The 22,477-nt window shown below is 52.0% G+C and overlaps 1 protein-coding gene across 5 annotated transcripts in view; it reads right to left on the reverse strand.

The window, feature by feature from the left end:
- AGAP3 (ArfGAP with GTPase domain, ankyrin repeat and PH domain 3) overlaps positions 1–22,477 on the reverse strand; it is a 58,601-nt gene that overhangs the window by 35,103 nt on the left and 1,021 nt on the right. The gene's annotated exons all lie outside the window — the stretch shown is intronic.

Below are 22,477 nucleotides of genomic sequence, written 5' to 3' on the forward strand. Positions count from 1 at the left end.
GAGATGGGGAGGACCCCGGAGAGCCCTGAGTCCTACACCCCAGGACCTCAGAATGCGACCATATTTGGAAATAGGGTTGTTGCAGATGAGATTCAGATGAGCTCATACTGCAGGAGGGTGGGCCCTGAATCCAATATGACTCGTGTCCTTATAAAAGGAGGGAATTTGGGCACACAGACACAAAGGGAAGTCAATGTGAAGAGATGCAGGGAGAAGATGGCCATCAACAAGCCAAGGAGAGAGGCGTGGGCGGATCACTCCCTAGTGCCTTCAGAGGGGGCGTGTCCTTGCCCACATGTTTATCTCAGACATCTGGCCACTAGAATTAAAGTGACACAATAAACTTTTTGGTTTTTGAGACAGGGTCTCCCTTTGTTACCCAGGCAATCACAGCTCACTGCAGCCTCGACTTCCTAGACTCAACAGTCCTCTTGCCTTGGCCTCCCAAGTAGCTGGGACTTTAGGCATGCAACACCATGTCCAGCTATTTTTTCTTTCTTTCTTTCTTTCTTTTTTTTACAGAGATGGAGGTCTCACTACGTTGCCCACATTGGTCTAGAACTCCTGGGCTCAAGCCTTGACCTTCCAAAGTGCTGGGATTACAGGCGTGAGCCACTGCAGCCAGCTAGAAACAAGCTTAGGTTGTTTGAAACCGCCCTGTTTACAATGCTTTATCACAGCCCTAGGAAACGACAAAAGCTATGGGATCTCTGGAAAAGCTAGTGCATACTGGAAAGAACACACAGGTTTTTCCGAGGAGGCCTGAGCTCCCTTAATCCCCGCCATGGGTTCCAGACTCATGATCTGGCTCATCCTCTCCTTTTAGAGATGAGGGCACTGATACTCAGAGAGGGCAAGTGACTTGTCCGCAGTTACACAGCCTGGCAGTGACAGAGCCTGGGCAGGACCCAGGACTCCAGAATCCCAGGCTGGAGCTCGGGCCTCTAAGTCATCATTTCACATTATTTTTTGAGTGCTTACTCAGTGCATTCGGGGCAAGCAGACTGAAGTCTCTGCCCCACCCTGCCTCAAGGTAACGTGGCTGGCAGTCTGGACAGGCACAGGACCCAGCTGACATCCTGGGAACCCTCCGAGGGCTGCTCTGAGGCCGGGGGAATTCTGACCCATCTCCCAAGGTCAGGGTGTCAGTCTGAGGGCTCCCCAGTGGCTTTGGTCCTCTCCTCCCTAGGGAAAAGCTGAGGGAGAGAAAGTGGCAGAGGGGCTGGCGGGGGTGTAGTTAGCAGAGAGCCACAGGACCGAGGGCAGTGCATGGAGTGGGGAAACTGAGATTACCCCAGGGTAGGGGTGGGGGTAGCTGTCATTCCAGCCGGAAATGGCCTTATGACACCAGGCTGGCGACATGGCGGCACTGTAGTGCTGCAGATGGTACTTGAGAAGAGTGTGTTTTCCTGTCTGTCCATGAGCTCTGTGCTGGGGGCTGTGGTGGACAGGACAAAGGCCCTCCCCTCAAAGACTCGGTCCTTCAGCATGTCGCCCACCCAGCCTCCTGACTTTGTCCCATCTGGCCATGTTCTAAGACCCTGGGTGTTCTGCGGATGTCACTCCAACTCTGACCAGCAACAGCAGCTGTAGACTTGGGTCTGCATTCTAGCAGCTCCTCCCTGGAGAGGAACGCACACCCCGCGGGGGCCAGTGCCGTGCCAGGGCTTCCTGGCATCTCCAGCTCTCCCATGGCCTGAAGGGTGGGGGTAGGAGCTGGGCCACCACCACAGGGCGGGACAGAGGGGGCTCCAGACTCAGAATGTGAAGCATCGCACCCCTGTACCACGCTGCCCCCTTTTCTCACAACTTTGACCCATTTCTTACACTTCTGACATTTAAAAATATTGTTCTCTCTCTTTACAACTGAACAGGCAGCCCAGCTGAAGTCCCATGCGCTAGAGCTCTGCCTCTTCCAGCCCGATGACTCTCTAAATTGCATTTCAAGTATGAGATTTATTCCCTGTCAGCAGCACCAGCACTTCCATTTGCTTTTATATTTTTTACAAAAGTAAAGGAAAAAAACTTTTTTTTTTTTTTTTTTTTGAGACAGGGTCTCATTTTGTCACTCAGGCTGGAGTGCAATGGCACCATCACTGCTCACTGCAGCCTTGACCTTCGGGGCTCAATCCATCCTCTCACCTCAGCCTCCTAAGCAGCTGGGACTACAGGTGCGCCACCATGCCCAGCTAGATCTTTGTATTTTTTTTTGTAGAGACCAGGTTTCACCATATTGCCCGGGCTGGTCTCCAACTCCTCAGCTCAAGCAATCTGCCTGCCTCAGCCTCCCAGAATACTGGGATTATAGGTATGAGCCATCGCACCTGTTCACAAAAGCAAAAAAAAAAAAAAAAAAAAAAAAAAAAAAAAAAAAATTTTTAAGATGGAGTTTTGCTCTTGCCACCAGCTCTTGCCAGGCTGGAGTGCAATGGCACCATCTCAGCTCACTGCAACTTCCACCTCCCAGGTTCAAGTGATTCTCCTGCCTCAACCTCCCGAGTAGCTGAGATTACAGATGCCTGCCACCACACCTGGCTAAATTGTGTACTTTTCGTAGAGACGGGGTTTCACCACGTTGGCCAGGCTGGTCTTGAGCTCCTGACCTCAGGTGATCTGCCTCCCTTGGCCTCCCAAAGTTCTGGGACTACAGGCATGAGACACCATGCCCAGCCACAAAATATTTTTATAAACGGAAAATGCAGTAACGTGTTCAAATGGTTGCACTGATTTTGCAGGACCAATGTGGAGGGCGTGGAGAGCAGCGGCTGGAAGTGCAGGTGCAGACGGGTAAAGATGCTGCAGTGTCAGGGGCGCTCAGGCAATTGCAGGTAACAGTGCAACTAGTTTAGAAAAGATTCAGACAGGCCGAGAGCCTGGTGGACAGAAGTTTAAAAACTTTACCTGAGAGGCCAGGTGTGGTGGCTCATGCATCTAGCCTCAGCACTTTGGAAGGCCGAGGTGGGTTTGAGATCAGCCTGACCAACATGGTGAAACTCTGTCTCTACTAAAAATACAAAACTTAGCCAGGCATGGTGGCATGTGCCTGTCATCCCAGCTACTCAGGAGGCTGAGGCAGCAGAATTGTTTGAACCTGGGAAGAGGAGGCTGCAGTGGGTCAAGACTGTACCACTGCACTCCAGCCTGGGAGACAGAATGAGACTCTGTCTTAAAAAAAAAAAAAAAAAAAAAAAAGCTCCTAGGCTGGCACTTCACGCCTGTAGTCCCAGCTACTCAGGAGGCTGAGGTGAGAGGACTACTTGAGCCTGGGAGGTGGAGGTTGCAGTGATCTGAGATGGTGCCACTGTGCTCCAGCCTGACCGATAGAGTGAGCCCCTGTCTCAAAAAAATAATTTAATTTAAATTTTCGCAAAGACTCATTTACCAACCTGAAGAGATGAGACAAGGGGGAAGACCTCCCAGCCAGATCTGCTATGTTCTGAGAATGATTTTCTTTCTTCCCCTTAGAGGGGAAAAAGCTATTTTCACTGGTACATTTAAAGTCCCCCAACTATGGGGAGGTGCCAGTCCTGGACACGTGCCACTGCAACACAATGCTCAGAGAACCTGAACTTTTCCACTCCGATGGTGGGGCAGAAATTCACTGCTGGCCACTGACAAGTCTGTTTCATATTTCAAAGGAATATTGGGTGCTACAAATAGGAACTGAGAGGTAAATTATTAAACCCATTAAACTTGTGATTGGTTGGTGTTTTCCTGTCATTTCAAGAGACTAAATGTGGGGGGCAGATGTCAAAATACTTGTACAGTTTAAAAATATTACAATTAAACATGAGCTGGTTAAAAAAAAAAAAAAAAGACTTACCTAGCATGGGTGGGTGGCAGTGCTTGATTTTGTGTGTCTGTGTGTGGTGTGTGGGGGAAACGTAGGCTCTGTTGCCTGAGCTGGAGTGCAGCAGGGAGATTACAGCTCACTGGAGCCCCTACCTCCCGGGCTCAAGAGATCCCCCCACCTCAGCCCCACAAGTAGCTGGGACCACAGGTGTGTGTCAACTATGGCTGGCTAATTTTTTTTTTTTTTTGTAGAGACAGGGTCTTCCTGTGTTGTCCAGATGGGTCTCAAACTCTGGGCCTCAAGTGATCCTCCCACCTCAGCCTCCCAAAGTGCTGGGATTATAGGCGTGAGCCACCATGACTGCATAATACTTGATTTTTTTCAAGCCAGATACAAATTTGTATGTAACAAAATTGTATGGACCTGTGCAAAAAAATGCAAGAAAAAAAGGGAAAATATCAAAATAATGACAAAACGATGACAGTGGCTGCCTACTTCTGGTTAGGATTACTGGTGACTGCTTTTGCTTCTGTTTTTCTGCAATAAGTGTACATCACCATTTTTCTGAAATGTTTATAGATGATACATTACTTCGTAAAAGGAAACAAAGACTGTTCCCCCTTGGAATGAGGAGAGGAGATTTTCTGAGTCAGACTCTGAGGGGATACAAAGGAAGAAAACAGGCTGTGACTAGTATAAATACGTGCTTTGCCAGTCTTTTTACATTTTATTTTAGGGCATGAAAGCATTCACAACACGCTCAGAAAACCGCTGTCCTGGCGGTGTGCCCTCTTGCCTCTCCTTAACACAGATGTGTCTGACTGACTGTCTCCCCAGCTCCTGCTCACACTGTGGCCAGCTCATACCAAACTGCCCAGCCAGGGGCACCTGGGGCCCTCCCCAGGCCACTAGGTTGGCTCTAGCTCGCTCTGTTTGCTTGGCTTCATAGTATCTGACAGTATGAATCTTCCATCCATTCCTCAACCCATTCCTCATACCACCTCCTTCTTTTTTAACTACTACAAGCAAGGCTGTAATCAATACCTGTGTACCTATGGTGTTTTCTTCCCGAGGCATGGGGATGTTTCATGTGAACGGATAACGCCCAGTTACTTTGTCAGGTTGGTCGTAGCAATCTCTTCTCCCGCCCTCCACCAGCGGCACGTGAGGATGTCAGGGCACCCTGTGCGCCAGCGGTCTGCTCTTCCAACCAGGAACCAGCCCCTGGCTCTTCTGATAGGCACGTCCCCGATTACTAGTGAGGCTGCACCTTTTCATGTGCATCAACACGCAGCACTTCCTCTTCTCTCATTTGTCTTGATCCTACTCTTTGCCTGTCTTTTTCTTTTTTTTTTGCCTGTTTTTCTCTTGGGTTTTAAAATCTTTTTCTTAATCTGCGGGAGCTCTTCGTGTAACGGGCATGTTAATTAAGCATGTATCGGCGCCTGTGCACTGCAAGCAGCTTCTGCTGCTCTGTGACCCAGAAATGTCATTACATCTGCTCGTTTGGTCACTGGTTATAACATTTGAACAACATAATCTGGACACATGGCGACACTAAAAATAAGAGGTGTGGAGATGCTGTTCTTAACAGAAGAACACTGGCTACTTGTAGAAAGATTGTCGGGTTCACGGCCGCCTTGGACAACCCCGATATCACCAGCTCAGGCGAGGATCACTGATGGACGCTAAAACCGTCAGTTTGTGGGGGGCGGTTTATTTCCAGGGTGTGGAATGATCACCCCCACAGACTACTTACAGAGGGTGGAAATGAACCTTCACACTGGAGAGACCCCGTCCTCACTCCCCTGACGGCACTAAGAGGATGGTCCCGGGGAGGAATGGGGGTGTCCTGCTGAGCTTCCAGATTGTAGTTCAGTTCACAGACCCCACGAGGGAGAAAGGAACAAGAGAGAAAACACCCAGCACCAGCCAACCCACAGTTCCAGGACTCGAGCCTTCTACAGGAAAACGGGTCCTGGCCCTACAGTAAGTCCACATGATGAGGGAAAAGGTCACATTGGACCCTGTTCTGTCCTTATCTAGGAAAACAAGAAAAGCTCTACAAGACATTTCGGGAATCGCTGGGGAAGTGTGATTACAGATCAGCTATTAAGTGATATTGGGGAATTCTTCTGACCTTCTTGGTGCTATTCTGGTGTTATGGTTGTGTAGAAGAATGTGCCTATCCTTGGGAGATGCCTGCCAAAGAGCTCGGGAAGATGTGTCACTGTGTCTACAACTGCTGAAAAAACATATGTGAGAGTGAGACGGTGCCAGAGAGCCAGCAAATGCAGTAAAATGTTAATAATGATCACATTTTAAAATGCTGTCATTTTTCAAAATAAAAAGCTGGGGGTGGGGGGGAGACGTGTCAGTCGGTTCCTCTATAAATCCTGGATTTTCTGTCCGCTTCAGAGGATCTCTCATCCCAAGATTATACAAGATCCTTCTACATTTCTGCTCTATTTTTAAAGGTCTTATCTTTTTCCCTGTGCATAAGATGGCAGCACAGTTTCCAAAGCCTGGGTCCAGGTCCTGTCTCCACCATTTGAGTAAGCAGCCTTGGGCCATTCCCTTTACATCTCTGTGCCTCAGTTTCCTCATCCGAAAAATGGGGTTAATACTGCCCTGTGGGGATGCTGCAAAACTTGCAGGAATACGAGGGAGGCAGGTAGGCACACAGGCAGCGCCTGGCACAGTCTGAGGACTAAGAGAAAGGCTTCTTTCTCGTGTGTGTTTTTTCAGAGGCAGGGTCTTGCTTTATAGCCCAGGCTGGAGCGCAGTAGCACAATCATAGGTTATCTAACTGCAGCGGCCTCCCACGTGGCTGGGACTATAGATATATGCCACCACATCTGACTAATTTTAAAAATTGCTTTTGTAGAGGCTGGGTGCAGTGGTTCATGCCTATAATCCCAGCACTTTGGGAGGCTGAGGGGAATTGCCTGAGCCCATGAGTTCAGGACCAGCCTGGGCAACATGGAGAAACCTCATCTCTACCAAAACAGAAAAATTAGCTGGGTGTGATGGTGTACGTCTATAGTCCTGACTACATGGGAGGCTGAGGTGTGAGGATCACCTGAACCCGGGATGCAGAGGCTGCAGTGAGCTGAGATCCAACCACGACACTGCACTCCAGCCTGAGCCACAGAAAGACCCTGTCTCGAAAAACAAGACAATTTTTTATGTAGAGATGAGGTCTTACCATGTTGCCTAGGTTGGTCTTGAACTCCTGAACTCAAGTGATTCTCCTGCCTTGGCCTCCCAAAGTGCTGAGATTACAGGCGTGAGCCACCACACTACCATTCTTTCTGAGATAGCAGATCTGGTCCTACCGCCCCTGGCTTAGAACCTATAACTCCTGTCACCCACAGCAGGAGCTGTCAATCTTGTGACATTTGCAGCACAAACACAAAGTGCTGGAGTGTGGGGTGGTGCGTTTGAGTAGTCTGAAAACATACAACGCCAGCAATTTTAATCATAAAATCACCACTGCAGCGAAGTCATGTCCAGCGGTACCTACTGGGCTGCAAGCTCACTGCAGCTCTGCGCCACTGTCCTCGAGCCCCAGGCCACCGCACAGAAACCTGCTCACCACCCTCAGCACATGCCCTGAAGATGCTCGAAGACACTTTGCTTTGGAGTCAGCTGATTTTCCCTTGGTGCCAGGCCTGACTCCCAGTCAGAGCAAAGGGGATGGTGCCTCGAGGCACACCTGCACGGCCCAGCCCAAGAGGGCTATCATCTGCACCTCTGCTTATTTCACCCTTGCTCAAGTTTTGGGGTCACCTAGGAAGGAAGGGCTCATGGCACCACTGCCCCCAGGTTCAGAGCCCACCTCTGCCAGCCCTCACCCCCGCCTGGCTCCCCTCACCAGGTGCAACGGCCCACCTTGCCTTCCAGGAGCAAAGGGATGGGAGGTCAATTCTCTCCCACCCCGAGGCCTGTGGGGTGTGGGGAATGATTCTCTCCTGGCCTCCCGAGACCCTGACTTCCTACCCTGTTGAACTGGCTCTCTGGGAGGCTCAGTCTATCCTGGGCCTCTCCTCTGGGGCCGAGGCCGGGTTCCCTGCTCACTTCCTCCCAGCCTCTGCACTCCTACCAGGGCATGTGTCTTGGCCAGGCCTGTGGGCCCCTTGGCTCTGTGTTCCCTTGGCTCTGGTGGGCACAGGGAGGGGGCGCCCACATTCTGAGGCTTTGCTTATGGGGCAGGACACTGCGTTTCCCACAATCTCCTGAGTCCTGGCTTCCACTCCTCAAGGGCACTCAATGCCCTGCCAGCCTCTTCCCAGCCACCTGGGCACCTGTGGTGAGTGCCAGCAGCCTGAGACCTTCAGGAACCCAGGCAAGAGGCTCCTATACAGACCTGAGCCTGCTATCCATGCCAACAGGGAGGGCATGAGTCAGAGGACATGCCCGCCTCAGAAGGAAACCATCCAGCCACCATAATGGCCTGTCCCCTCCAGCTCATGAGGAGAATGCAAGCATGGGTCCCTGCGAGCTGCTTTCTCATGCACCTGCCTGACAGCCAGCCCACCATGAGTCCAGGAGGGGCCCTGTGGACCCACTACAGAGGCAAGGAGGCCCCCTGGTGGCTCAAGCACTCATGGGGCCAGGCCGGGTGCTGGGCTAGGGACCTGGGGGTGGCCAGGAAGTTCCACGTGGGCTCAGGGCTCAACATCCATCAAGGAAGCAGTGAGTGATGTGGATACCAGCACTGACACATGCCAACTGGGGAGGGAGCAGCTGCTCCAGGCCACGGGGGACCTGATGGTGCTCAGAACAAGCCGAGCTTCACGGGGGCTGCAGGCGAGGCAGGCACCCACCCACCAGCCAGGGCTGCAGGGAGAGCAGAGTCATCCAGGCAGGGTCCTGTGGTGGGGCAAGGGTCTCAACAGACCCAGGTCTACTTATTATCATTTTCTTCTTCTTCTTCGAGACAGTGTCTCACTCTGTCATCCAGGCTGGAATGCAGTGGTGCAATCTCAGCTCACTGAGGCCTCAACTTCCTGGGCTCAGCGATCCTCACACCTCAGCCAACCAAGTAGCTAGGACTACAGGTATGCACCACCATGCCCAGCTAATTTATGAATTTATTTTTATTTTTTGTAGAGATGAGGTCTCACTGTGTTGCCTAGGCTGGTCTTGAGCTCCTGGGCTCAAGTGATCCTCTGGCCTTGGCCTCCCAAAGTGCTGGGATTACAGGCGTGAGGCACTGTGCTCGGCCTTAATTATTTATTTTTCTTTTTGAGACGGAGTCTTGCTTTGTTGCCCATCCTGGAGTGCCGTGGTGTGATCTCGGCTCTATCTCCCCAGTTCAGGCGATTCTCCTGCCTCAGACTCCTGAGTAGCTGGGACTACAGGTGCCTGCCACTATGCCCAGCTAATTTTATGTTTTTAGTAGAGACGGGGTTTCACCATGTTGGCCACGCTGGTCTCAAACTCCTGACTTCAGGTGATCCACCTGCCTTGGCCTCCCAAAGTTTTGGGATTACAGGCGTGAGCCACTGTGCCCAGTCTGGCCTTAATTTTTTTTTTTTTATAAGGGTGCCAGTTACTCAGTAGGGAGCCAGGTTTACACCCCAGCTTGCTAAGCAAGCCCGACACTGGCGTAGCTGCTGGGAGAGACAGCATTCTTCCCATGTGAAGGAGAACGCAACACATCCTTGGGGGCTGCTGTACAGCTCGGGACCTACACACAGAGAAGTGCAGGGCACAGAGCAGGATCAAGGGGCACTCACACCAAGTGTCTGCCAGGCATGGAAGCCAGGAGGGTGCTCGATGCTCCACAGCCAGCCCGGGATGTGATGAGAATTGAGTAACACAGTGAGGACGGCACCTCCCTCCAAAACAGCACCAACGCTGCGGGAGAATGAAATCCTTGCCAGATCCTCTTGGAGTTGAGCTAGCGACACCCCATCTGAGATGCCACCAAGGGTGCCCTGCAGGCGGGGGCTGCCCCCTGCCGCCTGTCCTCGGGCTCCCGCAAAGCCCCGGGTCCTTCCCGACGTTCACCAGGGCGGGCAGGAAGGGGTCTGTCAGTTACCGCTCCGGCACTGTGCGCTCTTCCGGCACAGTCCATGAGCACCTCGTTTCCAAAGTGGGGGGTCTCCCTATTTCTCAGCCAGGAAGTGGCCGGGAGATAGGGGACTTCCTCCTGTGCCACACAGTTTCCAAGAGGACGTTCATGTTTACAGACTTTCTGCTATCATATATATTATACTTAACATGGGACAAACACAAACAAAACACAAAGAAACTTAGAAAAATGGCCCCTGCCTAAAATGCCAGGATGGGGTGAGGAAACACTGCAACTTTGCTGATGAAGGTCTCTGACCGAGGATCCTGACAGGGGCCCCGAGCAGGTGGCCTAGATGCTGACTGACAGCAGCCCAGGCCTGGCCGACATGCACTTCATCCCCAAAGAGCAGGGCCTGGGCTTCACCTTCCACCTGGCGCAGGACTCAAGGCAGGAACAGAGCACCTTTACCATGAGCATACTTGTCACCCACCACACACAACAATAGTTGTACTTCTAGGTTTTAAGGAAACACACAGAGACAAGCTACTGTGAATTCAGCAAGACTTTTAAATGGATTTGCCTGCTGTCAATCACCACAGCCTAGGTGGGTGCTCAACAAAAAAGTATTTGTGACATGACTGAGAGGGTACATTACTCTGAATTTTTAATATAAGCTTTTGAAAAGTTGAACCAGGCCGGCACAGTGGCTCACACCTGTAATCCCAGCACTCTGGGAGGCCAAGGTGGGTGGACTGCCTGAGGCCAGGAGTTCGAAACCAGTCTGGCCAACATGGTGAAACCCCGTCTCTACTACAAATACAAAATAATTGGCCGGACACGGTGGTGGGCGCCTGTAATCCCAGCTACTTGGGAGGCTGAGGCAGGGGAATTGCTTGAACTAGGGAGGTGGAGGTTGCAGTTAGCCAAGATCGTGCTACTGCACTCCAGCCTCAGCAACAGAGTGAGAATCCATCTCAAAAAAAAAAAAAAAAAAGATAAGTTGAATAAAAGAGGATATGCTTCAGTATTCAATTTTTATAACCAACAGGCATTTGTTGTTGTTATTATTATTATTATTATTTTTAAAGACTGGTCTTGCTCTGTCGCCAGGCTAGAGTGTAGTGCTGTGATCGCGGCTCACTGCAGCCTTGACCTCTGGGCTCAAGTAGCCCTCTCACCTCAGCCTCCTGAGTAGCTGGGACTATAGGCACACTCCACCACACCTGGCTAATTTAAAAATTTTTTTTTGTAGAGACAGGGTCTCACTATATTACCCAGCCTGGTCTCAAGTAATCTGCCTACCTTGGCCTCCCAAAGTGGCACCCAACCCCATGTGTTATCTCTTTTGTTATGTTTTTTTATTTTTGAGCCAGGGTCTCCCTCTGTCACCCAGGCGGGAGTACAGTGGTGCAATCTCAGCTCACTGCAACCTCTGCCTTCTGGGTTCAAGCAATTATCTTGCCTCAGCTTCCGGGGTAGCTGTGACTGCAGGCACTCGCCACTACGCCCAGCTACTTTACATACTTTTTGTAGAAACAGGGTTTCGTCATGTTGGTCAGGCTGGTCTCAAACTCCTGACCTCAAGTGATCTGCCCGCCTTCGCCTTCCCAGGTGCCAGGATTACAGGTGTGAGTCCCTGCACTCAGCCCTTTTATACCTTACAGGCTGTAAAACAGAGCTATTCTTCAACACCACAGCCACTGGGCTGGTGCGGCCAGGGAGACCGCAAACATGGCTCATCCCATGTGGAGGTCCTGGGTGTCAATACCAAGCGCAGTGTGAAGACGTGGTATGAACAGAAAACACAAAAATATCTTACTAATAGATATTTATATATTAATAGGTTTCATGCTGAAATCAGAATATTTTTGATATGGTTTGCATGTGTGTCTCCTCCAAATCTCATGTTGAAATGTGATTCCCAGTGTTGGAGGAGGGAGTGTGGGTCATGGGGTCGGGTCCCTCATGGGGGCTGCCCTTACTGTGGCTGTTCAAGTGTGGCACCTTCCTCCTCACTCTCACCACCATGTGACGTTCACAGTCCTGCTTTGTCTTCTGCCACTGGTGAAAGCTCCCTGAGGACTCCCCAGAAACACAGCAGACGCTGGCACCACCCTCCTGTACAGCCTGGTGCACTGTCAGCCAATTAAATCTCTCTTCTTTTTTTTTTGAGATGGAGTGCTGTGGCACGATCTTGGCTCACTGCAACCTCCACCTCACAGGTTCAAGTGATTCTCCTGTCTCAGCCTCCCGAGTAGCTGGGATTGCAGGCATGTGCCACCACGCCAAGCTAATTTTTGTATGTTTTAGTAGACGCAGGGTTTCACCATGTTGGCCAGGCTGGTCTTGAACTCCTGACTTCAGGTGATCCGCCCGCCTTGGCTGCCCAAAGTGCTGGGATTACAGGCGTGAGCCACCGTGCCCGGCCTAAACCTCTTTTCTTTACAAATTATCCTCAGGTGTCTCTTTATAGCAACGTAAAAACAGACTTAGGTGGGTTAAAGTATATTAAAATTAATCTTACTTTTAAAAAACTTTTAAAATATGGCTACTTGAAAATTTAAAATCAGGCCAGGTGCAGTGGCTCCCTCGAGCCTGTAATTCCAACACTTTGGGAGACCAAGGAAGTCAGGAGTTCGAGACCGGCCTGCCCAATATAGTGAAACCCCATCTCTACCAAAAATACAAAAATTAGCCGGGTGTGGTGGCACATGCTTGTAATCCCAGCTACTCAAGAGGCTGAGGCAGGAGAATCACTTGAACTGGGAAGGCAGAAGTTGCAGTGAGCCGAGATCACGCTCCAGCATGGGTGACAGAGTGAGACTTCATCTCCAAAAAAAAGAAAATTTAAAATCAGCTGGGTACAGTGGCTCACACCTGTAATCCAAGCACTTTGAGAGGCCGAGGCAGGTAGATCACTTTAGCTCAAGAGTTCAAGACCAGCCTGGCCAACATGGTGAAATCCCATCTCTACAAAAAATACAAAAATTAGCCAGGCATGGTGACATTTGCCTGTAATCCTGGCTACTTGGGCATCTGAGGCACGAGAATTGCTTGAACCCTGTCACGGAGGTTGCAGTGAGCTGAGATTGCATCACTGCACTCCAGCCTGGGCAACAAAACGAGATTCCGTCTCATTAAAAAAAAAAAAAAGAGGCCGGGCGCGGTGGCTCAAGCCTGTAATCCCAGCACTGTGGGAGGCCGAGGCGGGTGGATCACGAGGTCAAGAGATCGAGACCATCCTGGTCAACATGGTGAAACCCCGTCTCTACTAAAAATACAAAACATTAGCTGGGCATGGTGGCGCGTGCCTGTAATCCCAGCGACTCAGGAGGCTGAGGCAGGAGAATTGCCTGAACCCAGGAGGCGGAGGTTGCGGTGAGCCGAGATCGCGCCATTGCACTCCAGCCTGGGTAACAAGGGCGAAACTCCGTCTCAAAAAAAAAAAAAAAAAAAAAAAAAAAAAAGAAAATTTAAGTGCACACATGTGACTTGCCCATGTCTACTGCCCAGTGCTGAATAGAGAAAAAACAACAGGCAAAACATCGAAGATGACCCTGGGTGCTGGAGGCAATGAGCAGATCCCGTGACAACTCTGCCTCATCAGGCCATTGTCCCTGGGCCTGGATGGGCTAGACCTACATACCCCAAACTCTGCCACCCGGGCTATCAGGCTGGGGTCTGGAAACAGCCGTTCCGGTGATCTCAGGCAGTCCTGACCTCAGGCACCCCCACGCAGGTGATGACAGCCTCGCCTCTGAGATAAGTAATGAGACGGTCGCCACCCAGCACACATCCTCAGGGCGGCTGCTGCTCTAACTGCTCAGCAGACGTTAACCCACCGCGAAACGGATGTGATGCCCATGTTTTGCCAGTGGTGAAGCTAAGACACAGAGGGGTTAAGGAACTCGCCCAAGGTCACATAGCTCCCCAGTGGTAGGCCTAGGACTCCAATCTAGGCAGCCTGGCTCCAAAGCCCAGGTTCTTAACCTCTACCCCAGTCAGCCCCTGAGAGAAGAAATGAAGGCCAGATCTCATTCCACATTACCCAATATAGAACCATCCAGAACAATCTAGAAGCAATAATGGGGTTGGGGTGGGGCAGGGGTGCTCCTTCAGAGGGATGGAAAGCCTTCAATGGTCACAGCTCTTCTCAAACGCAAGCTCTGGGGCTTGCATTTCTGGTATCTTTTTCTTTCTTTTTTGTACAACTGTGATTGGACAAGACATTTACAGCATCCTTAACCAAAACGTTCTCCAGGCACAGAAGTGCCACCAACCAGTCCCTGGAAAAGCCCAGGCGCAGAAAGGGGTGAGGCTCCTAGCAGAAGCAGAGCAGGGAGCCCTGGAGGGGTCTAGACTTCTCGGTCCTCTCTCTGCCCCTGTGATGGGCTTTGATCCTACTCCTGGCACTGAGGTTTCAGGTTTGTAAGCCATTAAAACACCAAACTAAAAAGGCAAAAGGGAAGCTGCTGTAGGCAGGCACCCCAACAGCGGCAAGGAGGGGTTCTGGCAGCAAAGGAAGAAAAAATCCACTGTGGACAGGCACAAAGCCCTAAGGCACAGCCATGTGGGGCTGTGGTATGGAGCGGGCACAGCAGCCTCAGCCTCCTGGGTGGCCCAGAGGATGGCACTGTCTGCTCAGCTCAGGGCACATTGAGGTGAGAGTGCAGACTCTTGGACAGTGCCTGCCTTGCAGCAGACAGAGAAATGTACATTTTAGAAAAACCTATATTAAAAGAGATTAAAACTGTCTTCAACTCAATAAAAAGAGGTAGGTGGAGGAAGGAGGATCACTTGAGGCCAAGAGTTTGAGACCAGCCTGGGCAACATAGACCCTGTCTCTAGAAAAAAAAAAATTAAAAATTATTAGCCAGGTGTGGTGACACATGCCTGAATCCCGGCTACTCAGGAGGCTGAGGTAGGAGGATGGCTTGAGTCCAGGAGTTTGAAGTTAAAGTGAGCTATGATCGTGTCATTACACTCCAGCCTGGGTGACAGACCAATATTCTGAGGAAGGAAGGAAGCAAGGGAGGTAGGGAGGAACGGAGGGAAGGAAGGAAGGAAAGGAGAGAGGGAGGGAGGGAGGGAGAGAGGGAGGAGAGGCCAGGTATGGTGGCTCACACTTGAAATGCCAGCACTTTGGGAGGTCAAAGTGGGAAGATCACTTGAGGCCAGGAGTTTACAAGCAGCCTGGGCAACATAGTGAGACCCCATTTCTATAAAAAGAAAAAGGGTAACAAACCAAGAGTAAAATGAATAAAGGATATGAACCGAATAAACAAAATGCAAATGACCCCCCAAGAATGTTTTAATATTGACTCTCACTAACAGCCAAAGTGAATCCATAAATGAAATAGCTGGTAATCAACTAGTAATCAAAGTCAAAGTAAAACAACAAGAGTCATTTAGTCTTTTTTTTTCTTTCGTATCAGATGGAGAAGGGGTGCCGGGAAGTGGGGCAGGGAACAGGCTGTCTCTACGTCTGGAAAGCGAATGGCCTTTCTAGGGGGCAGGTACCGGAGTGCCACAAAAGCCCTAAAAATGTGTTGACCCCAGAGTCTGACCATTATCTCCTGAGAATTCATCCAAAAGCAATAATGAGGCAAGCGTACAAGAAGGTGGATAATAACCAGCATTCCCTTACACAGAATACTCTGCCACCTTTCAGAATAATGCCTGATATTTCACCCGTGCTTAAGACGTGCCAGGCACTGTTCTCAGCACACCCCATATGGGGTCTCAATCCTCAGCACCCCCAAGGCGGAGGCAGTGGTGGCTTTGCCATAACCCATCTCAGGTAAGGAAACGGAGGCACAGAAAATCTTCCCTCTCCTCCCAGGATCTCTTCTGATTATCAGCTCCTGGGGGACTCCAAGGTAGTGCATTGCAAAGTGCTGCGTGGACGGAGGCAGCCTCAGAACAGAGCTTAGAGACCCCAGCTCAGGTCCTCGCTTGACAGACAAGACCTCCACCCAGGGAGCCAAGCCTGGCCTGTTCCAGATCCTCACACTGGGCTCACAGCTAGCTGCCCAGACAACCAGAATGTGTCTCTCAGAAGATGGGCCCAGGGCACACTTGCCCCAGCTCTCACAGCCAGTTAGTGTCAGGGCAGGGACGGGAGCCCAGGTATCCTGACTCCCAGCCTAGGACCTGCCAAATACGCAAACGAACGCAGGGGCCTCCTCTTGTGAATCTCTGGCTCCCCTTCTCCCAGCAAAGCGTTTTCCACAACAATCCCACATTTGCTGCAAAAGCCCAGAAACAGCAAATCCATCAGAGTAGTTGATGGAAAAAAGATGAGAAGGATCAGACCCGACTGCCCACTGCAGAGCCTCCCAGGAGAGGGGAGGCAGGGCAGCCATCTTTCTCCTACTTCTACATTTGAATAGGTTTTAACAAGCAGGTATTTACTTTCATCCCTTAAACACATTTAAATGAAATTTAAATTAAATATATATTTGAGCACAGACATGGTGGCTCATGCCTGTAATCCCAGCACTTTGGTATGCCGAGGTGAAAAAATTGCTTCAGTCCAGGAGTTCAAGACCAGGCTGGACAACAGGGCAAGACCCCATCGCTACAAAAAATGAAAACATTAGCTGGGTATGTTGGTGCATACCTGTAGTCTCAGCTACCCGGAGACTGGGGTAAAGGATCGTTTGAGCCCAGGAATTTGAGGCTACAGTGAGCTAGAACTAGACCACTGCACTCCAGCCTGGACAACAGAGTGAGACCCTATCTCTAAAAATATACACACACATACACATACATATAATACACAAATACATATGTGTGTATGTGCTTCTTGAGCAAGCATCTGTCTACTGGATGCTACATCCGTGCTACCCATGGGAGGCAGACACCGGAGCCACCATTCAATTCAGTTGAGGATTGAAGAAAATTACAGTAGGTAGCAGGAGTCCTAATTCACCCTAAAATTATATTCTAAAGGCTTCTAAGAGTTAAACTCTGGTCCGTTTGACTCTCATAAAGCTTCCTGTAGAAGCAGCTTTTGAGGGCTAATGTGGTGTGGCCACCAAAACTTGCTCGGCTCCTAAGTGCAAGGCGAACCACAGAGACCTGGGGACAGAGAACCAGGGAAAATTCCTGCTGCTTCCGCTCACTTCGTGGCTTCAGGAAGGTTACTCAATCTAGGTCCCAGGCTGTCTCACTTGTGAAATGGAAATGATACTTGCAAATCCAAAAAAGACCCTCCTCTGGGAAAATAACTATGAGACGCAAAGTGTTGCAAGGCGTGATTCCAGCCACCAGCAGCGAGCCTGGCAGAGGGAGGGACATTTATTGGTGGAGCGTGCACCACCCAATCTCTGCACCCTCAAAGCAGGCGGCTGGGCTCACTCCCCTTCCCTACCTCAACTCCACACTCCAAAATGAGCTCCCTTACCCCTTGGGCTGCATGGTTTAAGTTAGCTACGGGTCAGGAGGAAAGCACCTGATTAAACTAATTTCCAGTTACCTGCATGTTAAAAAGAAACTAGGCTGGGTGCAGTGGCTCACACCTGTAATCCCAGTACTTTGGGAGGCGGAAGCAGGTGGATAATGAGGTCAAGAGATCAAGACCATCTTGGCCAACATGATGAAACCCCGTCTCTACTAAAAATACAAAAATTATTGTATGGGCGTGGTGGCACATACCTGTAGTCCCTGCTACTTGAGAGGCTGAGGCAGAAGAATTGCTTGAACCCAGAAGGCAGAGGTTCAATTGCTTGAACCCAGAAGGCAGTGAGTCGAGATTGAGCCAAAACTGCACTCCAGCCTGAGCAACAAAGCAACACTGTCGCAAAAAAAAAAAAAAAAAGAGGCCGGGCATTGTGCCTCACATCTATAATCCCAGCACTTTGGAAGGCCAAGGTGGGTGGATCACGAGGTCAAGAGATTGAGACCATCCTGGCCAACATGGTGAAACCCCGTCTCTGCTAAAAAATACAAAAATTAGCCGAGCGTGGTGGCGCACCTGCAGTCCCAGCTACTCGGGAGGCTGAGGCAGGAGAATTGCTTGAACCCGGGAGGCGGAGGTTGCAGCGAGCCAAGATCGCGCCAAAACTGCACTCCAGCCTGGCGCCTGGCGACAAAGTGAGACTCTGTCTCCAAAAAAAAAGAGAAAGAAACGAACACAACAGGTGGATGTTTAGGCAATGCCACACGGGGACATGGGAGTTCTTACGAGGGTGTCTGTTTCTCTCCAGCCTCGGCTCTCCCAGGCTACACCTGCTTTCCGAGAAGAGCACCTCACTCCCTCTACTTCTGGGCCAGGGATGCGCTGACAGCTGGTGGGGGGCTTACAAGCACAAACGAGCGGTGTGGACGCTGGCGTGGCTCAGGCCTTCTCAAAGGCCTAAAGCCTTCGTGATACCCACCTCCCACAGAATGACGGGCCAGCTCCCGTGGTTTCTAGGAACATGGCAGGGTGGAAATAAATACAGGAGAAAGCATTAAATACTCCTTCACCAGGGTCCTGCCCACCTCACCCACCCATCTCCTACGACTGCACACCCGAGCTAAAGAGCCCCACTTGCTGTTCCCTGGGACCCATGTTCTCGTTGCCATTGCCTTTGTCATCCTGTTTCCTTATGTGGAAACCCTCCTGACCCCCAGGCCTGGCACGTTTGAGAAAAGAAAAAATGACACAGGAAGATAGCCAGGGGGCACCGTAGGGACAAGGACTGCTTCATCTGTGGGTACCACCACTGGGGGAGAGCCCGAGTGTAGACCTAGATTGAGCAGTGAATGGGTCACTGCACTGACCCGAGACCGTGTAGCCTGAGATCAGGCTAGACAGGTCTTCCCGTGCCGGCTTCTGACTCAGAAGGAGGAGGTCTTGATGAGGCTGCCCAAGTTTCTGACCCTTGCTCTGCTCCGGTGTTCTGAAAATCTGGGGCTCCTTCCCACACTCCCAGTGCCTCTCTGGCACCTCCTACAGGCTGAGTCATTTTCTCTGGGTGCACTAAGCCCAGACCTTCTGGCCCCTTCTCTCCCTTGCTCTCCTTTGATTGTCTGCTTTTCACTGTGCTAGATGCAACTGGGCCACACAGTAGGAGCTAAATGAATGTATCTGGAACAAATGCAGCTTTCCCTGGCTACTAGCACCCACATGGTTATGCTCTTTTTCAGAATTCCTAGAACTCTTGTGAGCAAAGTCCCACATAAGCATCCAGGCCCCCATTAGATGCTCAGTCCCTAAACCAATGAATTGCCAGAGGGCCCCAGGCTGGTTCCAGACGCGCGTCCCCAGTGCCCATCCCAGACCTCCCGAGTCCTCGTCTTTGAAGGCAGCCTCAGCAGTGTGTGGTGTAGCCGGGTCCACAGGGGAATATAGGCCGGGCCCACCCAGGAACAGTAAGGAAAGCTTGAGAGAGCGCCTGGCACAAATGTGAATACCATTATGCCAGTCCTGCAGCACCAAGTCACAGGACGAACAGAACAGACACAAACGCTAAACCCAGGTGTGCCTGAGGGAGGCCTGCTCGCCAGGGTGCGGGCTACGGGCTGGGATGCCAGGGTGGGCACCCTTTTCCTCCCCCTCTGAGCTGCCACCCAACTGCGGCCACAGCTGCGGCCCCTTCTCTGTCTAGCCGAGGCTTGACCCAAACAAGAAACCCCCACATCTCTTTACCTTAGTCCCTTTAGGATGTCACCAAGCCCCCAGCCTGTGAACTGAATGAAAAGTGAATGGGGTGAGGGTGAGAACGCTCTGGCGGCCAGGCCAGGCCGGCTGGAATACTCAAAGAAACTGTTAAAAAAAAAAAAGGCCCTGGGGGAAAACAAGGGAGGAACTTGAGCAAGTCACCCAGCTGACAAAGCCCAGCTCCTGCACGCACAATAGTCACCATATGGCGCACACACCTAGTAGTCAGGTCCACTTCCACCTCCAGGCGGGAGCCTCTCTGGAGCCGCCAGCAGGGCCCCAGGCCCTCCCCGAACCCCTGCTTCTCCCTTTGCCCGGTCCTTCCCTGCACATACTGACTGGGATCAGCAGACCTTTCTAGGACCTGCTGGCTCCCAGGCTGCTTTTCCCAACAGCTTCCTGGGGCTCCTGGCTAGCTTGGCCCAGCGTCCTGCACTCCACGTGCCCAGTGTCCCCATTTGGACGGAGGCCCTGGTTCTCCTGCATCGCTCTTTCTAGGACTGAGCCAGGAAACTCTCAGGGAGCGCTCGTAGGTGAGTGCCAAGCCGGAAGCCGGCTCCTGCTGGAGGCCCAGACTCTTCCTGGCTATATCTGCTTGGTCCCCTCCCTTCTCTGAGCCTCAGTTTCCCCACTAGTGAAGGGAAGGTGATTCAGAGGCTCTGCACATAGTGAGCCCTCCAGCTCTCCCTCCCAGCTGCGGACTATACTTCTTCCACTCCCTAAGGCCAAGCAATGGGCAGGTTTTCTCTTTCCTTGGCCTCTGGTGGGAAAGGAACTTTTCAAGATGGTCTCCCTCCCCACAAATCCTGGCCTGAAACACAGGAAAGCCAAACCTCCCCAGCTTCCTCCTGCCCTGGACACGGGGTCAGAAATGACTTCAAGTGGCCAAGAGACTACAGGAGGCCCAAGTGCCCACTGCAATTTCTCGGTGCCAAACCGATCCTGACCACATGCCCCAAGTCACCTTCAGAGTTGGGACACACAAACCCTTCACTGAAGCCTAAACAGAGTGGGGGAGGCTTTGTTATACACTCGGAACCTGCCACCGCTTTCCACGAGAGGCTTATCCCCAGGAAACACAGGACCCAGCCCCCAGCTGACACTGTTTATGTAACAGCCCAGGTCTGTACGGCTCTGGGGCTGGCGTTGGGGGGCTGGGTCTCAGTCCAGCCTCAGACTATGCTCAGGAACGCCCAGAGAGTCTGTGCCTCTCCCTCCTCGAAGAAAGAAGGTGGGGACGCTTGCTTCGCAGGACAGAAGCAATATGGTTTGGCAGATGGAGAGGAGTTCTATCGCAGGAAGGATATAGGGCAGAAATTGGAGAAGGAGTGGTTTTTTTTCTTTTGAAGACTGCCTACAGCAGAAAAGTGGGAATGCAAGAGGGGTCAAGTGGATAAAGACGATGGTGTCAGGAGAGGCTGGGCAGGGGGGAGGGAGGGAGAGCAGGGCAGCAGGGCCCAGGAGTGGAAACAGCAGGGCTGGGAACGGATGTGTGAGCCACAGCTGGGTCGGTCTGGTGACAGTGAGACACCAGCTCCCAGGATTTCACAAGGGTGAGGCCGAGCTTCCAGGCCTGGTAGATGGAACTGTGGGGTATTTCCAGACCGCAATGGGGAAGTCAGTCAAGGGAGGGCCCTAAGAGGGGAAATTCTGCCTGTTGTGTTAAATTTAAGACCAGGCAAAAAATTCAAGAGTGCCCCAGGAATCACCACCTTCACATGACAGAAGATACCCAACCAGAGGCTCCCTGGAGCTTGGGAGGAAGGGTCGCTGCTCAGGACGCTGGAGCCTGTGTGGAGACCAGAAACCGTTCCCTGTTCTGGGAAGGGCTCAGAAGCAGATTTGCACCCCCCCCCCCCCCCCCCCACATCCTGTGGCCAACCCACGAAGCTTGTCACCCTCCAAAAGGAGCTGGGGGAAGGTAAGCTTGGAGCAGATTAGGAATGTCTTCACTTCCTCCAAGGACAGTGAAGCTGCAGCAACGATGTCTCTCCCGCCTCCACCCTTTTCAGATCTAAGAGGAAAAATTGGTCATCTCCTCACTTTGGGGCCCAGGGCTCGCACAAATGCCATCTCCTAGTCCCCAGCCACAGCGGTGATTCAGGCCATTTACTCAGATCTACGTTAATGAGTTTTTTCTGTCACCTAATTAGTTCACAGAGAACTCAGCCTTGAGAGGAAAGAAATAAAAACGAGTTGGGAAGAGGCAGAAGGAAGTCAGACTGTCATGTTACAACAAAAGACAGGACTCAGCAGCACATGGGGTCCCCCCAGACCCAATACCCCTTCCCTAGCTATGGGGACTTCTGAAAGCAGAAAGGGAGGTGTTCAGATGCACTACCCGCAGAACCTCAGGCAAGCAGATGAAGCTGGAAGGGGCCCTATCCTTAAGGCCCAAATCACGGACAGGCCCACAGCTCCATGTTATCCCAAAATGCCTTGGCTCTCGCTGCATTTCCACTGAGGCCAAACCCACCACCTGCCGGTGGGCGTCCCCTTTCAAACAGAGCTGGAGGAGGAAGCAGATGGCCCAGGGCGAGGCCCATCTGTCCACGAACGCTCGAAGGTCACCATGCCACTGGGGTGCCTGCGGGTGCCGCCAGCCCCACTACACCAGGACTCACTGGACATCCGCCAGCAGCTGCCCCCACTTCCTGTGCCCTCAGCGGTCGAAAGTCCAGGGCCTAAAGGCCCAGAGAAAGGAGCGCTAGGCAGCTTAGTGGCCGGGGGTTTCCGGTCCCCGACTCCGGGTTCGGTGTTCCTGGAGGTCAGTCAGCGCCTGGCTGCCCCGCGGCTGCCTCCAGACCGAGAAGCCGCGGGTCCCCGGCGCGCTCAGGACCCAGCCAAGGCGCGGATGGACCTGCCGGCGCCTCCCACGCGGTCGCTGCGCTGCAGCCCCGCGCCAGGCCCGGCCCGCGCCCGCCTGGCCGCGACGGCGTAGTGGGTGTGCGTCGGGAGAGGGCGCCGCGGCGAGCGCCACCCTCCGGGCCTGCGGGCGCTGGGCCCGGGA

Source organism: Cebus imitator, unplaced genomic scaffold (assembly GCF_001604975.1).
Source record: "Cebus imitator isolate Cc_AM_T3 unplaced genomic scaffold, Cebus_imitator-1.0 Scaffold20, whole genome shotgun sequence".
Lineage (NCBI taxonomy): Eukaryota > Metazoa > Chordata > Mammalia > Primates > Cebidae > Cebus > Cebus imitator.